The sequence below is a fragment of the Callithrix jacchus genome, chromosome 6 (assembly GCF_049354715.1).
Source record: "Callithrix jacchus isolate 240 chromosome 6, calJac240_pri, whole genome shotgun sequence".
In the NCBI taxonomy this organism is placed as follows: Eukaryota; Metazoa; Chordata; class Mammalia; order Primates; family Cebidae; genus Callithrix; species Callithrix jacchus.
The window spans coordinates 124,973,674-124,989,805 of record NC_133507.1 but is presented as its reverse complement, the minus strand read 5'-3'; positions in this window follow the sequence as shown (position 1 = coordinate 124,989,805).

Here is a 16,132-nt window from a genome sequence, read left to right as displayed (position 1 = left end):
AATGGGACCTAATGAAACTCCACAGCTTCTGCACGGCAAAAGAAACAGTCACTAGAGTGGATCGGCAACCAACAGAATGGGAAAAAATTTTCGCAGTCTACCCATCTGACAAAGGGCTGATATCCAGAATTTACAAACAACTCAAGCAGATTTACAGGAAAAAAACAAACAAGCCCATTCAAAAGTGGGCAAAGGATATGAACAGATACTTTACGAAAGAAGACATATATGAGGCCAACAATCATATGAAAAAATGCTCATCGTCACTGGTCATCAGAGAGATGCAAATCAAAACCACATTGAGATACCATCTCACGCCAGTTAGAATGGCGATCATTAAAAAATCTGGAGACAACAGATGCTGGAGAGGATGTGGAGAAAAAGGAACACTTTTACACTGTTGGTGGGAGTGTAAATTAGTTCAACCATTGTGGAAGACAGTGTGGCGATTCCTCAAGGCCTTAGAAATAGAAATTCCATTTGACCCAGCAATCCCATTACTGGGTATATATCCAAAAGACTATAAATCGTTCTACTATAAGGACACATGTACACGAATGTTCATTGCAGCACTGTTTATAATAGCAAAGACCTGGAATCAACCCAAATGCCCATCGATAATAGACTGGATTGGAAAAATGTGGCACATATACACCATGGAATATTATGCAGCAATCAGAAATGATGAGTTCGTGTCGTTTGTAGGGACATGGATGAATCTGGAAAACATCATCCTCAGCAAACTGACACAAGAACAGAAAATGAAACACCGCATATTCTCACTCATAGATGGGTGATGAAAAATGAGAACACATGGACACAGAAAGGGGAGTACTAAACACTGGGGTCTATTGGGGGGAAAAGGGGAGGGCCAGTGGGAGGGGGAGGTGGGGAGGGATAGCCTGGGGAGAAATGCCAAATGTGGGTGAAGGGGAGAAGAAAATCAAAGCACACTGCCATGTGTGTACCTACACAACTGTCTTGCATGCTCTGCTCATGTACCCCAAAACCTATAATCCAATAAAAAATTAAAAAAAAAAAAAGAAAGAAAAGCTTAAAAGTGCATGGCTTGCTAAGGGAACCACAAGGAGTTCAGTGTGACTGAAACAGAAAAGACACTGAGGACGGGCCCAGGAGGTGACAGATAGTTGAGGCCGGTGACAAAGGACCTTTTATGCCTTGCTAAGGAGTTTGCTCTTCATACTGAAAACAATGAGGAACCATCATGACATGGGTCAGCACACAGGTCTGGGTTGCCAGGACAGATTTAGGAGGCAACAGAATATAAAAGCCAGGATTTCAAATAGGTTGAATCTCTTACAGCAATCCCAAGGGACTGAAATCAGCTGTCTGACTCACTGTGTTGAACAGGATTTCTGAAACCTCATATCAGTTCAATGGGAGCATAGGAAGGGGAGGAGGTTCATAGGAAACAGCACTCCTGGGACTCCCAGGTCAGCGTGAGAATAAAACCATGAATCCAGATCAGATGGCAGACTGCCGCTCCCCACCTGTCCCTTAAGTCTTGGCATTTTTCCATTGTTGGAGTTCGGGTTGGCTAACAAATTACTCCTTTCTACTTGCTAACTCAGTTCTAAATCCTATAATATAGGCCAAGAAAGACAAAGGAGTCAGGCAGATGGAGATGAAAATATCACTGATTGAGGCCTACCCCAAGAACATGGCTGAGCTATGCAGCCACAACAAGCACCCAGAATTATTAGGCAGACACTCCCACCTGTCACAGTTCTTGTCTGGAAACCACAGGTCCCACCTCAAAGGAGAAAGTCTTTACCACTAAGCTACCAAGTGGCCCAGAGCAGGACGCTTGCTCTCTTCAGGGAGGCAGGTCTCAAAGGTGGGTGCAGGTGGCAGCAGGAGGCAGAGGGAGAAAGACTGAGACATAAGAGATAGAGCATAATCTGCAGGAGAAAAAACCAAGGCAATGAGAAATGGCCCAAGGATGCCAGCTAATACTTTAGCATTCATTATTCAGAAGCAAGCTTCCTTTGAAACTATCACACTTGTCTAGGAAAACAGAAGTTTGAGCAACTATAGATGAAGAAGCGTTGATCAGGCACTTTTCAATTCACACATGTTATCTCATAGAAACACTGTGTAGGAGTCATTGTTATTATTCCATTTTATAGATGGGAGGATCTAGTAAGTAGCAGAAAAGGATTGAAATACAATCCTTCCAGTCTAAGACTGTAATCTTGGAAAAGCTGATGGATTCTTGGACTCTGGCTTCTTGCTCTTTGCCATTAAACTATCCTTTCAGAATGAGCTTCAGCTAGCCTGTGGGAATGAATGAAAGGGGCATTATCAAAAAACCATCATTTCATTTGTGTGGTGGAGGGTGGGAGGTGAAGGATGGGGGTGAGTGAATGGCCTCATAAACTTGCAAGTTCAATTTCTAAAATCTCTGAAGAAGTAAACAAACATTTCTTCTTTCCTCTCTCCTCCCTCCCTTCAAGCTGCAAAAATAGAAGCATTTTAATTTCAGCAGAGGGGACTGAAGGTGTAGTGTTTACTCTGGGTGCCATCCTCAGACATTTGGAAAATCAGGCTAACTTCTCAGGGCTTGCTGTTGATGCTGTGTCTCTATTGAGAAATTCAGACTTCCTAAAAATAGCATCCATAAGATGCTGAGCAATGAGAGGTGATTTGCATTCCACTTGCAGATGTTGTCCCTGAACACTCTGAGGCTACCGCCCAAGGGAACAGGGAGGGCTCTGGCTGGCTGAATGGACTTTCTCCAGGTCCTAGAGGTCAGAGTTTCGAGAAACTGTGTCGGTTCTTTTTCCAGATCTTTACTTAGGGAAGGTTTATGGAAATGTACAATATGTACCCAAGACTGTGGGCATGTTCTCTCAGATCTCTCTCTAAGCTCGCTAGATCCATTACTCTCTTTTTATTTATCAGAAATTCAGTCTCTGAATTAGTCAACAAGCTGGACAAAATTACGTATGTGTTTCTGTGCAAACATGAAGTTAAGTACGTATTGCCTCTTCCCTTTTTCTACTCAGTCAGAATGCAAAAAAGTCTCACATGAAAGTGGCTGTGTGGGTATTTTGTCCGCAACATTCCCATTCTATCCGATTGGCAAGACTGTGTCCAGTAAGTCTGACAGCTCTTAACCTTTTTCGTGTCAGGGACCTCTTTGGTGATCTAGAAGCCTAAAGATCCCTTCTCACAATCATGTTTTAAAATGCATAAAATAAAATACATAGGAGTGTAAAGAAAACTGAAAGTTTTGAAATGTAGTTTTCAAATTTTGTAAACAAATATTCGTGATCTAGTAATAAATATGCTTTATTAACATATTAAATAAAATCCAGCTATGGTGTGATACTACCATAATTTTGAAGCAGTGGTAAACATAAGCAATATTTTGAGACACCTGCAACAACTGTAATGTGACGTGAAAATATCGGTAATTCTACTGATGACAGAGTGACAACAGCTGAAAAAATTACTGTGGTTTGTTACTTAAATATATCATTGAAATGTTAAAGTTTAGTTAGAGAAGATAATGAAAATGAAGGTGTAACTTTTTCTCAACCAAGTTTATGCTGGACACCTAGTTAAGAACCCCTGAATACATCAGTATATCTGGTTCCCATCAGCATCTCATCTACCCAATGTGGATGACATACACATGCACACCACTGCATTCCCTATGGTCTCATTACTGGAATCTGGCAGCATTTTAATGACAACCACAAAGGACACTTCCCAGATGGTTTATGCGGTGAAAGATCAAGGAGCAGAAAGTGCAAATAACACTGTAGACCTCAGTAGCGGTATCCTCTGTAGCCTCCACTTCCAAATACTAGTTGGGTAGGGATGGCCACTCCCAACCATAGTGTTCTCCTTTCCTCATGATACCTGGACAAGAATGATAAACTGTACAGTTTTACCTGTACTTGGTTTACTCCCACATTTTAGATAAAGTCCAACATTCCATTCTACTCACTGCTGCTCAGCAGGGTGAACATGTGGTAGCTGAGATGAGGCTACCCGTACAGTGGGAGGACCACACTCAAGCTTGGACCCCTTGCTGTGGATAATGATGTAAAGCTTCCTGAGCGCTTTGTGAACATTCCATATCCACCATTTGGTATCATGTCCTTGACAACAGATCCAAAAATCCTTAGAGGACTTCTGCCAGTTAGGACACATTCTCCCCCTCACTCACTCTGATATAGACTCATGGGCATTGTTTTTTAGCCTCTGAAACACCATTGATTTTAGGCCTGGGGTCTTTAACTTGAGTTTTTTTCTTCTAAAATATTCCTCCCCTTTACTCATCCCAGGCCTTTTCCTTCCTCCTGAAAGTTATTTCTCACCACCCTATGTACTTCTATTTAATTCCTACCTCAATATCTAGTTTACTTTTTATAACTGGCCACATAAAACATAATGGTTTTTTTTGAGATAGAGTCATGCTCTGTCACCCAGGCTGGAGTGCAATGGTGCAATCTTAGCTCACTACAACCTCCACCTCCAAGGTTACAGCAATTCCCTGACTCAGCCTCCCAAGTAGCTAGGATTACAGGCATGCCCCACCACACCTGGCTAATTTTTGTATTTTTAGTAGAGACCAGGTTTCACCATGTTAGTCAGGTTGGTCTCAAACTCCTGACCTCGTGATCTGCCCACGACCAAAGGGCTGGGATTACAGGCGTGAGCCGTCACGCCTGGCCACGAAACAAAACATAATTATTTTATGTATTTTGTTTATTTGTCTGTGTCTTCCAGTAAAGGCTGAAATTTTTTTTAAACGAAGTCTGACTCTGTCACCCAGGCTGGAGTACAGTGGCGCGAACTCAGCTCATTGCAACCTCTGACTCCCTGGTTCAAGCAATTCTCATGCCTCAGCCTCCTGAGCATCTAGGATTACAGGAATGTTTCACCAGGCCCAGTTAATTTTTGTATATTTTAGTAGAGATGGGGTTTTGCTATGTTGGCCAGGCTCGTCTTGAGCTCCTGGCCTCGTACGACCCACTCACCTTGGCCTCCCAAAACGCTGGGATTACAGGAATGAGCCACTGCATTGGGCCAAAGGCTGAACTTTTTAAGGGCAAGGACTATGTCTGGTTTGTCCACCTCTGTATTCCAGCAACAACACAATGCCTGGCACATAGCAGGCACTCAACAAAAATTTGGTAAGTGGATTAATCAGTAATAAGTATTCCCTTTTATAATAGGGGAATATTCTCTGTAATACACAATGTACACTCTAGGCTCCTATACCAGAGCAGTCATGGAAGGTAGTGAGTGGGGTGAAGTATCAAATACTCAAAAGCATCCTCTGTTTTATGGACGAGAAGTGATATCTCATTTGGCCTAGTTTGTCTGTCACCTGTTGATTCAGCTGCCACAATTCACCCTACTTGCTGTGCCAGAATCTAACAACTGGTATGAATAATTCTGTGCCTACTTCTCTGATTCCAGGAAAGATGGTGATATGAAGCACAGAGCTGTTGTTTGTTTGTTTGTTTGAGACAGGGTCTCACTCTGTCACCCAGGCTGGAGTGCAGTGGCACAATCTCAGCTTACTGCAACTTCTGTCTCCCGCATTCAAGCGATTCTCCTGCCTCATCCTCCCCAGAAGCTGGGATTACAGGAGTCTGCCACTGTGCCTTGCTAGTTTTTTTGTAATTTTTGGTAGAAACGGGGTTTCACCATCTTGGCCAGGCTGGTCTTGAACTCCTGACCTCATGATCCACCTACCTTGGCCTCCAAAGTTCTGGGATTACAGGCATGAGCCACCATGCCCAGCCTAGAGCTGTTGAATCTCTGGAACCATGCACGGCATTTGGCACCTCAAGGATGTCCCAATCCTGGCTGGCTAAGCACCCCTTCCGGCAAACTCTCTAATGTCAGTGTCGTGGTACAGGTCAACTTCGGGCTGGTAGTCACCTCCCTGGAATTCACTTCCTTTGCAAGCCATTCATTCATCCAACAAATGATTACTGAGAATTTTACTCAGTGATAGGCCCATTAGTATGAGCTGGGAAGACAAAGACAAATAAAGCATGCCCTCAAGTGGCTCATAACAGACAGTAAACCAATGACAACTTGCCCAAGGTGAGTTTCTACTTTCACATTGAGAGAAGCAGAGCGTATTATCCTAGCTCATAAAGAACTACCTTTCAAAACATCTATAAAAATATTTAAATGAACCAGCCTGCTAAGCACACCCACAGACATGTTCATGTGTATGTGTACATGTACGTATACATTCACATTTGCTCTCTCTCACAAGATCGTGAAAGTATCAAAAAGAAAATGAATCTCCCTCCTAGGGGCATATGAACCAGACTTTACCATTCAGCACAATTACTGTTGCTTTAAGAGAATGTCTGGAGCTGCTGCACTGACCAGCCCAATAAGCACAGTGGAACATTTTCCTTGGGATTACCTCACTCCTACTGACCCACACAGGAAATAATTATTTTTGTAGTCGCCAGTAAACAGTGAAACACACTTACTTGAAAAATAAGCTCCTTTTGACCCTGCATGACAGTGACCTTACAAGTATGGCTGAACCTAGTTTCCATCCAAATTCAACAATTTTGTACGTAAATGGTGCCTTATTCTTGGATTGTGGGTTCCCAGATCCAGACCACACTTCAGAGTTCTGCCAAAATGCCACAGCAAACAGAGGTTTCCTTGTAATTCTGGCTAAAGAAGAATGTAGCATCAAAGAAATATCAGATTTCTTTCCCAAGATAGAATATGACAACTCCATAGATGCCCTAGCAACACATTCAAACACCGTAGTCATGTCTGAGAAAGTGCTGCTGCTCTTTCAGATGTCAATCATTGGGTGCGCCAGAGAAATATGCCAGTGTTTAAAGGAGTCGGTGTCAGTGTTGAGCAGGATTTTTGAGTCGAAGTGAAAAATCTAGATCTCCACTCCCTTTTCTAGGGCCTAATATCATAGCCCTTTCTTTGTCTATATAAGTATAAGTGATGCCATTTCTGGGTTGTACCCTTAAAGGGAAGAGGCAGGCCATATGGGTCCTAGGTTGGCAGAGTTACATGACAAAAGGCACCTGGCTTCCAGATCCTTGGGCTACCATACCAGTCCTGGACTCCTTAGGTCCAGATTTTTAGATGAGACAAAAGAAGCCATCCTATAGCAGTCCTCAAAAGCCTGCACCCTAAATGGAAACTGCAGAGTGTCCCAGGAACCGATCTCAGAGAAGACTACCTGTTGAAAACAGGTAACTTGAGATAATGAGGCAATGTTCTCAATTATCATTGACTCTATTCTACCAAAATCCAAAGTCACTGAATTAGGATAAATGCTTGACTTCCTTGACAGAGACCCAAATAATAGCAGTTTAAGCACACTAGATGGTTTTTCCTGTCTCATCTAACAACCTGGAACTAAGCAGTCCAGGACCAGTATGGCAGCTCGAGGGTCTGAAACCCAGGTGCCTTCGATCATGTAACTCTGCTGACCTCAGACCTATATGGGTCTAGGACCCATATGGCCATGGCTACTCCCAGCTACATGTTGGGAATTCTGTTACTATAGAAAAAAAGAAAATTGATGTTGGGGGATAGCTGGTAGTTTGCTACAGTCGTCAATTTTCAGATAACTCCTTTGAATGATGGACAAGACATAGCCTCTTTTGCTGCAAAGCTATTGCAGTGTGCCTCCCTCCAAACCTGCTCCATTTATCAGACTAGCTGCACCATTATGACACACTGGTTTGCCTAAGCAAGGAAAGGCTGTGAGAGTAGAGCTACAGTAATCCCTGACCAGTTGAGTAAGCAGGGCTGTCCCTCATCCTGGGAAACTCCCTTAATGATGCCTCTGCTGGGTCTGAGAGTGTTACCTTTTTCCTGTGGACCAAAGACTCTGCTTTGATGACCACAAGCCCCAGAGGTTATTCCACAGTGTGAGAATAACCTTGTCTCACTCTGTCTTCTCTACAGCCCTAATAGGAGAACAATCTAGTAGTAAGTCAGAGTCTCAAAGCTCCCAGGCAGTTTCAGCCTTGGAAAAGAGAAAGGGTTTCTCCAACCCTGAAACCCCAAAGGAGTAAAGAACAAGAAAGGGGCTAAGGCCAGGCACGGTGGCTCACACCTATAATCCCAGCACTTTGGGAGGATCACCTGAGGTCAGGAATTCAAGACCAGCCTGGCCAACATGGTGAAATCCTGTCTCTACTAAAAAGACAAAAAATTAGCTGGGCATGGTGGCACGTACCTGTAATCCCAGCTACTCCGGAGGCTGAAGCAGGAAAATCACTTGAACCCAGGAGGTGGAGGTTGCAGTGAGCCAAGATCACACCATTGCACTACAGCCTGGGCAGCAAAAGCAAAGCACCATCTCCAAAAAAAAAAGAGGCTACATGTCAACTTAGAACTTTTGTGTGAACTTCTGAGGTCACTCCAAGAAATAGGTTATGTCAAGAGGAAGCTTGGGAGTAATTGATCTAGCCCTCTTCTTGGGTCATTTTGGAATGAGACTCACTGACTGCTAAAGCTATAGAGAATTCCTAAGCAGCGACTTCCTGGAGATTTTCCTTCACCACGGAGGGAAAAACGAGGGGCTCCATGCTGAATGGATTAGAATCCCACCTGGTGCTTACCAAACTGCAGGATATACTTAATATCCTGGCATGAATAGGCCATCACTTGGCGGCAGCAGAAAGCACCTGTTTATAGTGTCTAGTCTGTTCAAATAAACTCAATGACGCTCCAATACTAAGTAATATAAAAATACCAAAGGTATGGGTGTTCAATATCTCAAAGATAAGCTGATGAATGAATCAGTATGGGATGTCAAATTGAAACGATTTCTGTTGAGGGAGAATGAAACATAGAAGTGAGTCTGTTTTTGTGTTATTAGCAGAAATTGTAATATATTATCAAATTATGATTAAGTCATAGCAAAAAAAAATTTGAGTTCAGAAATATTAATTCTACTTTATGAAGAAACAAAATATTCTCATTTAACATAGATCTACAAACTACAGAAACTTTGAGATTTAAGCAATCTCATGGTTGATTTTAGTGATTGAAATGCATGTGTGATGGCTGATACGTAATGTTCACACACACACACACACACTACAGAGTACAGGACAATAAAATCTTAACAATGATTTTAATTAGAAAACTATTCCAAATTCCAATTTAGGTCTTTGGTCAGGGAACATTAGGACATCCTTTTCCTGTTTCTGCCTTGTCCAAAAGCTGGGACAAACTCTTGGAAGGGGTCCAGGAGGTGAGGAATAAATTATTTTAAGTGTTATGTTTGGGAGAGGCAGCAAGGCAACATGAATTGAGCTCTATATCTGCATCCCTGTAGAGTAAAATAAAGCATGCCCCAAAAAGACTCTGTTTTGTTCATTTCTGGCAGTGGGCAAGGGAAATTGCACAAATGTCTTACACAAGACCTTAGTCGCTCCTTCCTTCACTGCCTTAGCTCGGTGTATGCCCCTCCATTAGCATTTACCTCATTCATTACACTGTAATTACTTGCTCAAAGGTCTGTCTCCAGCACTGGGCTGTGGCATGGGAAGGAGTTAAGAATACTAGCCCTGGAGCCAAATTGCCAGGATTTGAATCCTACCTCTGTCATTAACTAATTTCTGTGACTTTGAGCAAGTACATTAACTTTGCCAAGCCTCAGTGTCTCCATCTGTAAACTGTTAGTAGTTACAGGTCTAATATGGTGCCTATGAATGTTTTCTGACAAATGAATGAAAAATACATCCCATTTTAAGGCACATCTTGAATAACTGTTAGCTGTTCTTAGCATTACCATCTAGAGATAAATTGCATCCTTTTCATCTTTGCATCCCCAGCCTTCATAGTGTGGTTAACTCCTGAAAGTCTGTAAGTTGAATGAACTAATGAATGAGAAAATGTGGTGGAGAAAAGGCATTCCCCTCTAATGCCCCTCTCACTCTGCTCCAAAGCAGCAGAAAAGCCTGGTAAGTTTTGAAAGAGTAACTAGGTATGTGTGGCTCAGTTCCAGCCGACTTCCTCTTGAGCATAAGCTGTCTTCATGGGGCTCTTGCCAGACTCTACGCTTACAGCTTTTCCCTGCTGGGTAGGCCTACTCCTTGTCTCCCTATCTTCCCCTCGGGGGCCAACTGTCCAGAAAAAGCAAACACTCTAGGCCGGGCACGGTGGCTCATATCTGTAATCCCAGCACTTTGGGAGGCTGAGGCAGGCAGATCACTTGAGATCAGAAGTTCAAGACCAGCCTGGCCAACAAGGCGAAATCTCATCTCTACTAAAAATACAAAAATTAGCTGGGCACAATGGCAGATACCGGTAATTCCAGCTATTTGGGAGGCTGAGGCGGGAGATTCACTTGAACTCGGGAGCCACAGGTTGCAGTGGGCCAAGACCATGCCTCTGCACTCCAGCCTGAGTGACAGAGCAAGACTCCATCTCAAAAAAAAAAAAAAAAGTAAACACTCTATACTTTCCTCCAGGAATAGGCTCTCCCTGACATGGTTTGGTGCCATCTGAGACTGGGTAGGAAAGACTGATGAATTCTGGGCTCAGCTAGTAAGTTTATAGGTCCTCACACGAAGCTATTCCTCCAGCCTAACCTGAACAATCACAAACATGGTATTTTGGCTTTCACCTGCCATTAATTTGGATCATTCCCCATATGTTCTATTTATTGGGCCCTCTCCAAAACTCTAACAGTGGCTTAATAACAAGAAGTGTTTTTTCCAAATTTTAATTTTTCCGAATTTTAATACATGGCTGCTCCTGGGAGAAACTGAAAGTACACAGATTTCTGGGGGACTTAACAGTCAGAAAAAATAGGGTGCTGGTTGTTCTCTTTTTGCCTGTCCAGATCTATTTGTAGCTTTTCTCTTCTTTGCTGCACCTCAGGAGTTGACCACCTTGGACCACATCATCTAGGCTTTCTTGCCCCTGGCTTCCAGCTGGCCTCCACCAATTGCAGGAGATTCAAGGGTGAAAAGAGAGAGAGAGAGACCAGAGCATCTGTTCTGTCTACTCTTTCCCTAACTGGTTGCATTCCTCTACTTATGGCCACAGCTTTTCTGGGTTTCTAACACCACTCCCTCTCCTGCAGGGGCAGGCCTCGGAGCAGAAGTAACAGCTTCCCAACGTTGCTGGTCCCCTAGGTACTTTTCACCTTTGTTAGTCTCCTTAATCCTGCCTGCAGCTCTACAAGGAGTCCCTTTGTTGAAGTATCTTTCTCTCAAGGAAACGTTTGACTGTGCCATCTCTTTCCCACTTGGACCATGATTGAAATAACTGATGAAGAATGACAGGAAGATCCTTTTGGGGGTGGACACATAGGTCATGCAAAGTCCAATGTCAATACCCATTTGTCCAGTCCAGAAATATTACCCTTATTTTGATTGCACCTCACCTTCTGATAGTCTGGCTTCATGTTGTTCTTCCATGTTGTTCTAGCCAAAGACATAGAAAACCTTGGTCAAACCCTATATACAGATTCTTGTGACAGTTCAGTATCTCTTCTCAAATCAACAGGTACTAAATGGTAAGTCAAAAGGAAGTGGTTGTGACAGAATTAGCTCAGTTTACTTTTTTTAATTCTCTGGAAAAAAATCATCAATTTGAAGGGGTGGCATTCTAAGATAAAGAGCTCTAAGATCTGGGTTCAAAGATAAAGAATCTGAAGGTTAATAGGCACAAGCTTCTGAGAATAAAGCCACTAACTGAGCTTGGAAATAGACTCAATTTTTATAGTCCAACTTTCTAATCTATTTCCATCTGCCCCTTTATATTTTAACATGTGTGAGTATTGACCTGTGTTTACAAATGAAGGCAATTTCTCACAGCCTAAAATTTTAATACAAGAATAAATTCAAACTCAAAAGAAATATCAGTAAAGATTAGTTCATTGACGCTGAGTGTGACGGCTCATGCCTATAATTCCCGCACTTTGTGGGGGCTGAAGCAGGAAGATCACTTGAGGCCAGGAGTTCAAGAACAGCTTGGGCAACATAGCAAGGCCCTGAGTTTACAAAAAAAAAAATTTTTTTTTAATTAGCCGAGCACAGGCGTGCACATCTGTAGTCCTAGCTACTTGGGAGGTTGAGGTGGGAGGATCACTTGAGCCCAGGTTATAGTAAGCTATGACGGAACCACGGCACTCAGCCTGGGTATCAATGCAAGACCCTGTCTCTAAGACACAAAACAAACAAACAAAATTAGCCCATTGAGAGAATTCTAAAAGGTAGTAGCCAAACAATAATTACTTTTCTATAGAAAAGGTGGAAAAACAGCTGGGCGCAGTGGCTCACGCCTGTAATCCCAGCACTTTGGGAGGCCAAGGTGGGTGGATCACCTGAGGTCAGGAGTTCGAGACCAGCCTGACCAACACGGAGTCTGCAGCAAGCTGAGATCACGCCATTGCACTCCAGCCTGGGCAACAAGAGCGAAACTCAGTCTCAAAAAAGAATAATAATAATAATAAAGAAAGAAAACATGGGGAAAAAAATCCCAACCACCTTGTTCTAGCATTCCAAACATTTTACAATCCAAAGCCATTATACCTCCTAAACTCACTGACATCAAAAACACATTATGCTGCTTCCTGCCATTTGGCCTTTGCTCACTCTGTGACTCATAACCTGAAAGACCTTCCCCTGACCTCTCCATCTATCCCGCCTGACTCTTCAGCCTTCAACAGTCAGATGCAATCTCCATTCCTCCACAATGCTTTTCCAACCATGGCAACACACAGTGTTTTCTGTCCTTCGAGTATTGCTGGCACTTGCTGACATCACTTATCAAATTACATGACACTATTCTTTGACCATTTCACTGTCTTCCTCCAATTATATTCATGGGGTAATTCTTGGTGATTTCAGTATCCTTCCAATAATCCAGCCTCTGCTGTCTTTTTATTTACCCCTATTTAGTTGCCCTTTACAGCACTTTACCACCTAATCCCTTTGTCATTATCATTATCACCATTAACTGAACCCACTTCATAATCTTAATTTCAAGCATTTCATCTTCTAATCACAACCTCCAATATTTCAAATGACTCTGACTATAACCCAAAGCCCTCCTGTTGACAAAGCCTACCATCTTATCATCACCTCTCAAGACCTTCATGTTCTTGTTTTTCTCCTTAACCAGCTTAAAATCCAATATTCATCAGGATATTCATTAACCTATTAGACACACCTTTAATTCCCCATACCTTCTCTACATCCTTCATGCTCTGCCTATTCTGTACCTGCATTTGAACATGGCTGGGAACAAGCATAGAATCACTTTGTTCTCAATTTAAATTGTGACTTTCTTTATTGACTCTTTCTTAAAGCATTTAATTTGGGTTTCATAGAAACAATAATCCTCTTTCCTTTTGCACTCATAGGCTTACCTCTTATTTCATTAAATAGTAACTAAGTATAGTAACTAATCCAACTAACTGGTATAAACGAGTTTGGGAATAAACCAAGTTTACACTTAGTGAGCATAAAACTGAAGAGAACAGAAGCATAGGTTATAGTGGTGAGTAGCCTGCTAACATAGTGTGCAAAGTGCCATGGACCTCAATGGGATGCATTACAGAGGATGTGGAGAACATCTGTTAATCCGGCAAGTCATTAAGTGAGAGTCAGTTACAAAAATGTCTACTGTACATGTATGCATAAAACTACAAATTCTGTAAATTAAAATCTGCAGGCCAGGCACAGTGGCTCATGCCTGTAATCCCAAAACTTTGGGAGGCTGAGGTGGGTGGATCATGAGATCAGGAGTTTGAGATCAGCCTGGCCAACATATTGAAACCCCATCTCTACCAAAAATAAAAAGTAAAAAAATTAGCTGGGCATGGTGGCATGCACCTGTAATCCCACCTACTCGGGAGGCTGAGGCAGGAGAATTGTTTAGAACTGAGAGACAGAGGTTGCAGTGAGCCAGATGGTGCTACTGCACCCCAGCCTGGGCGACAGAGCAAGACTCCATTTCAGAAAAAAAAAAAAAAAAAAAAATCTGCAAATAAGCAAAAAATGATTTACCTCTTACCACTTCTTTATTTCCAATACAAATAGTCTATTTGGGGCTATATTTGTTGGATTTATGGTAAGGCCATTGAGAAGCCTATCCACTTGCCTCAAGCTTCTCCATCATTTGGTAGTCATGCCACCATTTTGGCTTCATTCAATAATGGTCATTTCTTAGTTGGTATTGTAGCATAAATATCAAGTTGTTTAAGATTAAGTAGCTTCACCCAGAAGTAAATTACCTCCTCCAGAAAGCATGAAGATACCATTAAGGGCAGTGTCTCTGAATCATTCATTTTCATTATTGTTGTCCCCCATTTTCAGACATTTTTTCTTAATTGCCCCCATGAAATTTTAATATCATATATACTGTATATCTGTCTGTATGTTTTATACATATATAGAGAGAGTTATACATTAAAAAGTAAGATTAAATATACTCACAACCAATTTTCACTTCCTTGGGGGAAACATAGCTCCTGCTGAGAATGCATGACTCAGGGTGTATGAGGTGCAACCTGTATAAGGTTCTTACTGGACTGTCCTCCACAGTTGACAAGGTACACACAAATGGGACTCTCATCTGGGGAGGCGGAGGTGGTTTACTTTAATGGTGAAGCTGTGAGTAGTGTCCCATGCTTCTATTTTTTCATTTCTTTTTTTTTTCTTCTTTTCTTTCCTTTTTTATTTATTTATTTATTTTTTTTATTTTTTTTTTTGAGGCAGAATCTCACTCTATTGCCCAGGCTGGAGTGCAGTGGTGCGATCTCAGCTCACTGCAACATCTGCCTCCCAGGTTCAAGCAATTCTCTTGCCTCAGCCTCCTGTGTAGCTGGGATTACAGAGATGCACCACCATGCCTGGCTAATTTTTCTATTTTTAGTAGAGATGGGATTTTGCCATGTTGGCCAGGCTAGTCTCGAACTCCTGACTTCAGGTGATCCACCCATCTCAGCCTCCCAGAGTGCTTGGATTACAGGTGCGAGCCACTGCACCCAGCTTATTCCTTTTATTCTTACTTTCTTTCTATCTCTCTTGCTGTCTTTATTCTTACCAATTCAGCTCTCACATTTTTATTAAAATGGTAAGCAATTCAACACCAGACTAGGAATAAAGAAGACAATATTTTCATCAAACATTGCACAATGTTAAGCAACAGTAGCAAATATGCCTTTTCTTTTCAAATTATTAGCAGAAATAAAATATCTGTGAATACTATTATCCAGTGTTATCACACCATTTTATATGCCCTCTCATCCTCTTACTTGTTTATTGTCAACAGCATAGATATCATGTGTGCTAGCAGCACAGTCCAGGGATCCACATGATAGCATTCAGAAAATAAGAAAGGAAAGGAAATCAAAAATGAAAACAAGATGGAAAGAAAGGGAAAGAACGCTAGGTGGGGGAAGAGGGATCCTGATTTATATGCAAAAATTTCAAAGAAAACTATGAAATATCAACTTAATAGTAGTTTATTGTCCTACTATATTAAGGAGGTCAATTTGTTCCTTCAGTGTTCGTCTTCTAAAACAACTGAAGAGTTGTTTTCTTAGATCTGGAGCCAGAAAAAAAATGTGTATCCTGTTCTGTGTATAATTATTTCATAAGCTTCTAAGAGTAGTCTTTCTGACATTTGGAGAACAGTGCAAATTATTGTTGCTCTTATTTTCTACCTCTAGATCCATCTGTAATCTCATGTACTTTTTCGGTTTGTTGGTTCGCTGGTTTTCTTTCTTACATTTCCCTTTCCTGGTATGTCCTCTCATACTCTTCATGCGCAGGAATCACACCTCTGACTATAGACTATGATAATTTTTTAGAGTTCCAAAACTTCCCTGCAAAACTGGATTCTGACTTGCTTGATAGTTTCAAGATGACTAGAAAACAACTTTGGGGAAAATCAAAGTACCACTAATGATTAGCTGGTGTTTGCCCAAAACATGGGTTTTGCTAGGGCCAACCTAGGCAGCTAAAATATCTAGAATGAATAGCAATTTATTTGCTTTTCCCTGTAGAAATTATACACCTTAATTTTATAAACTCAATTACTGCAAGAGGGTAGAAGGGAAAAGAGGAAGCAAATGCAAGACACATTTCTTACAGGCATCCAAAAACCT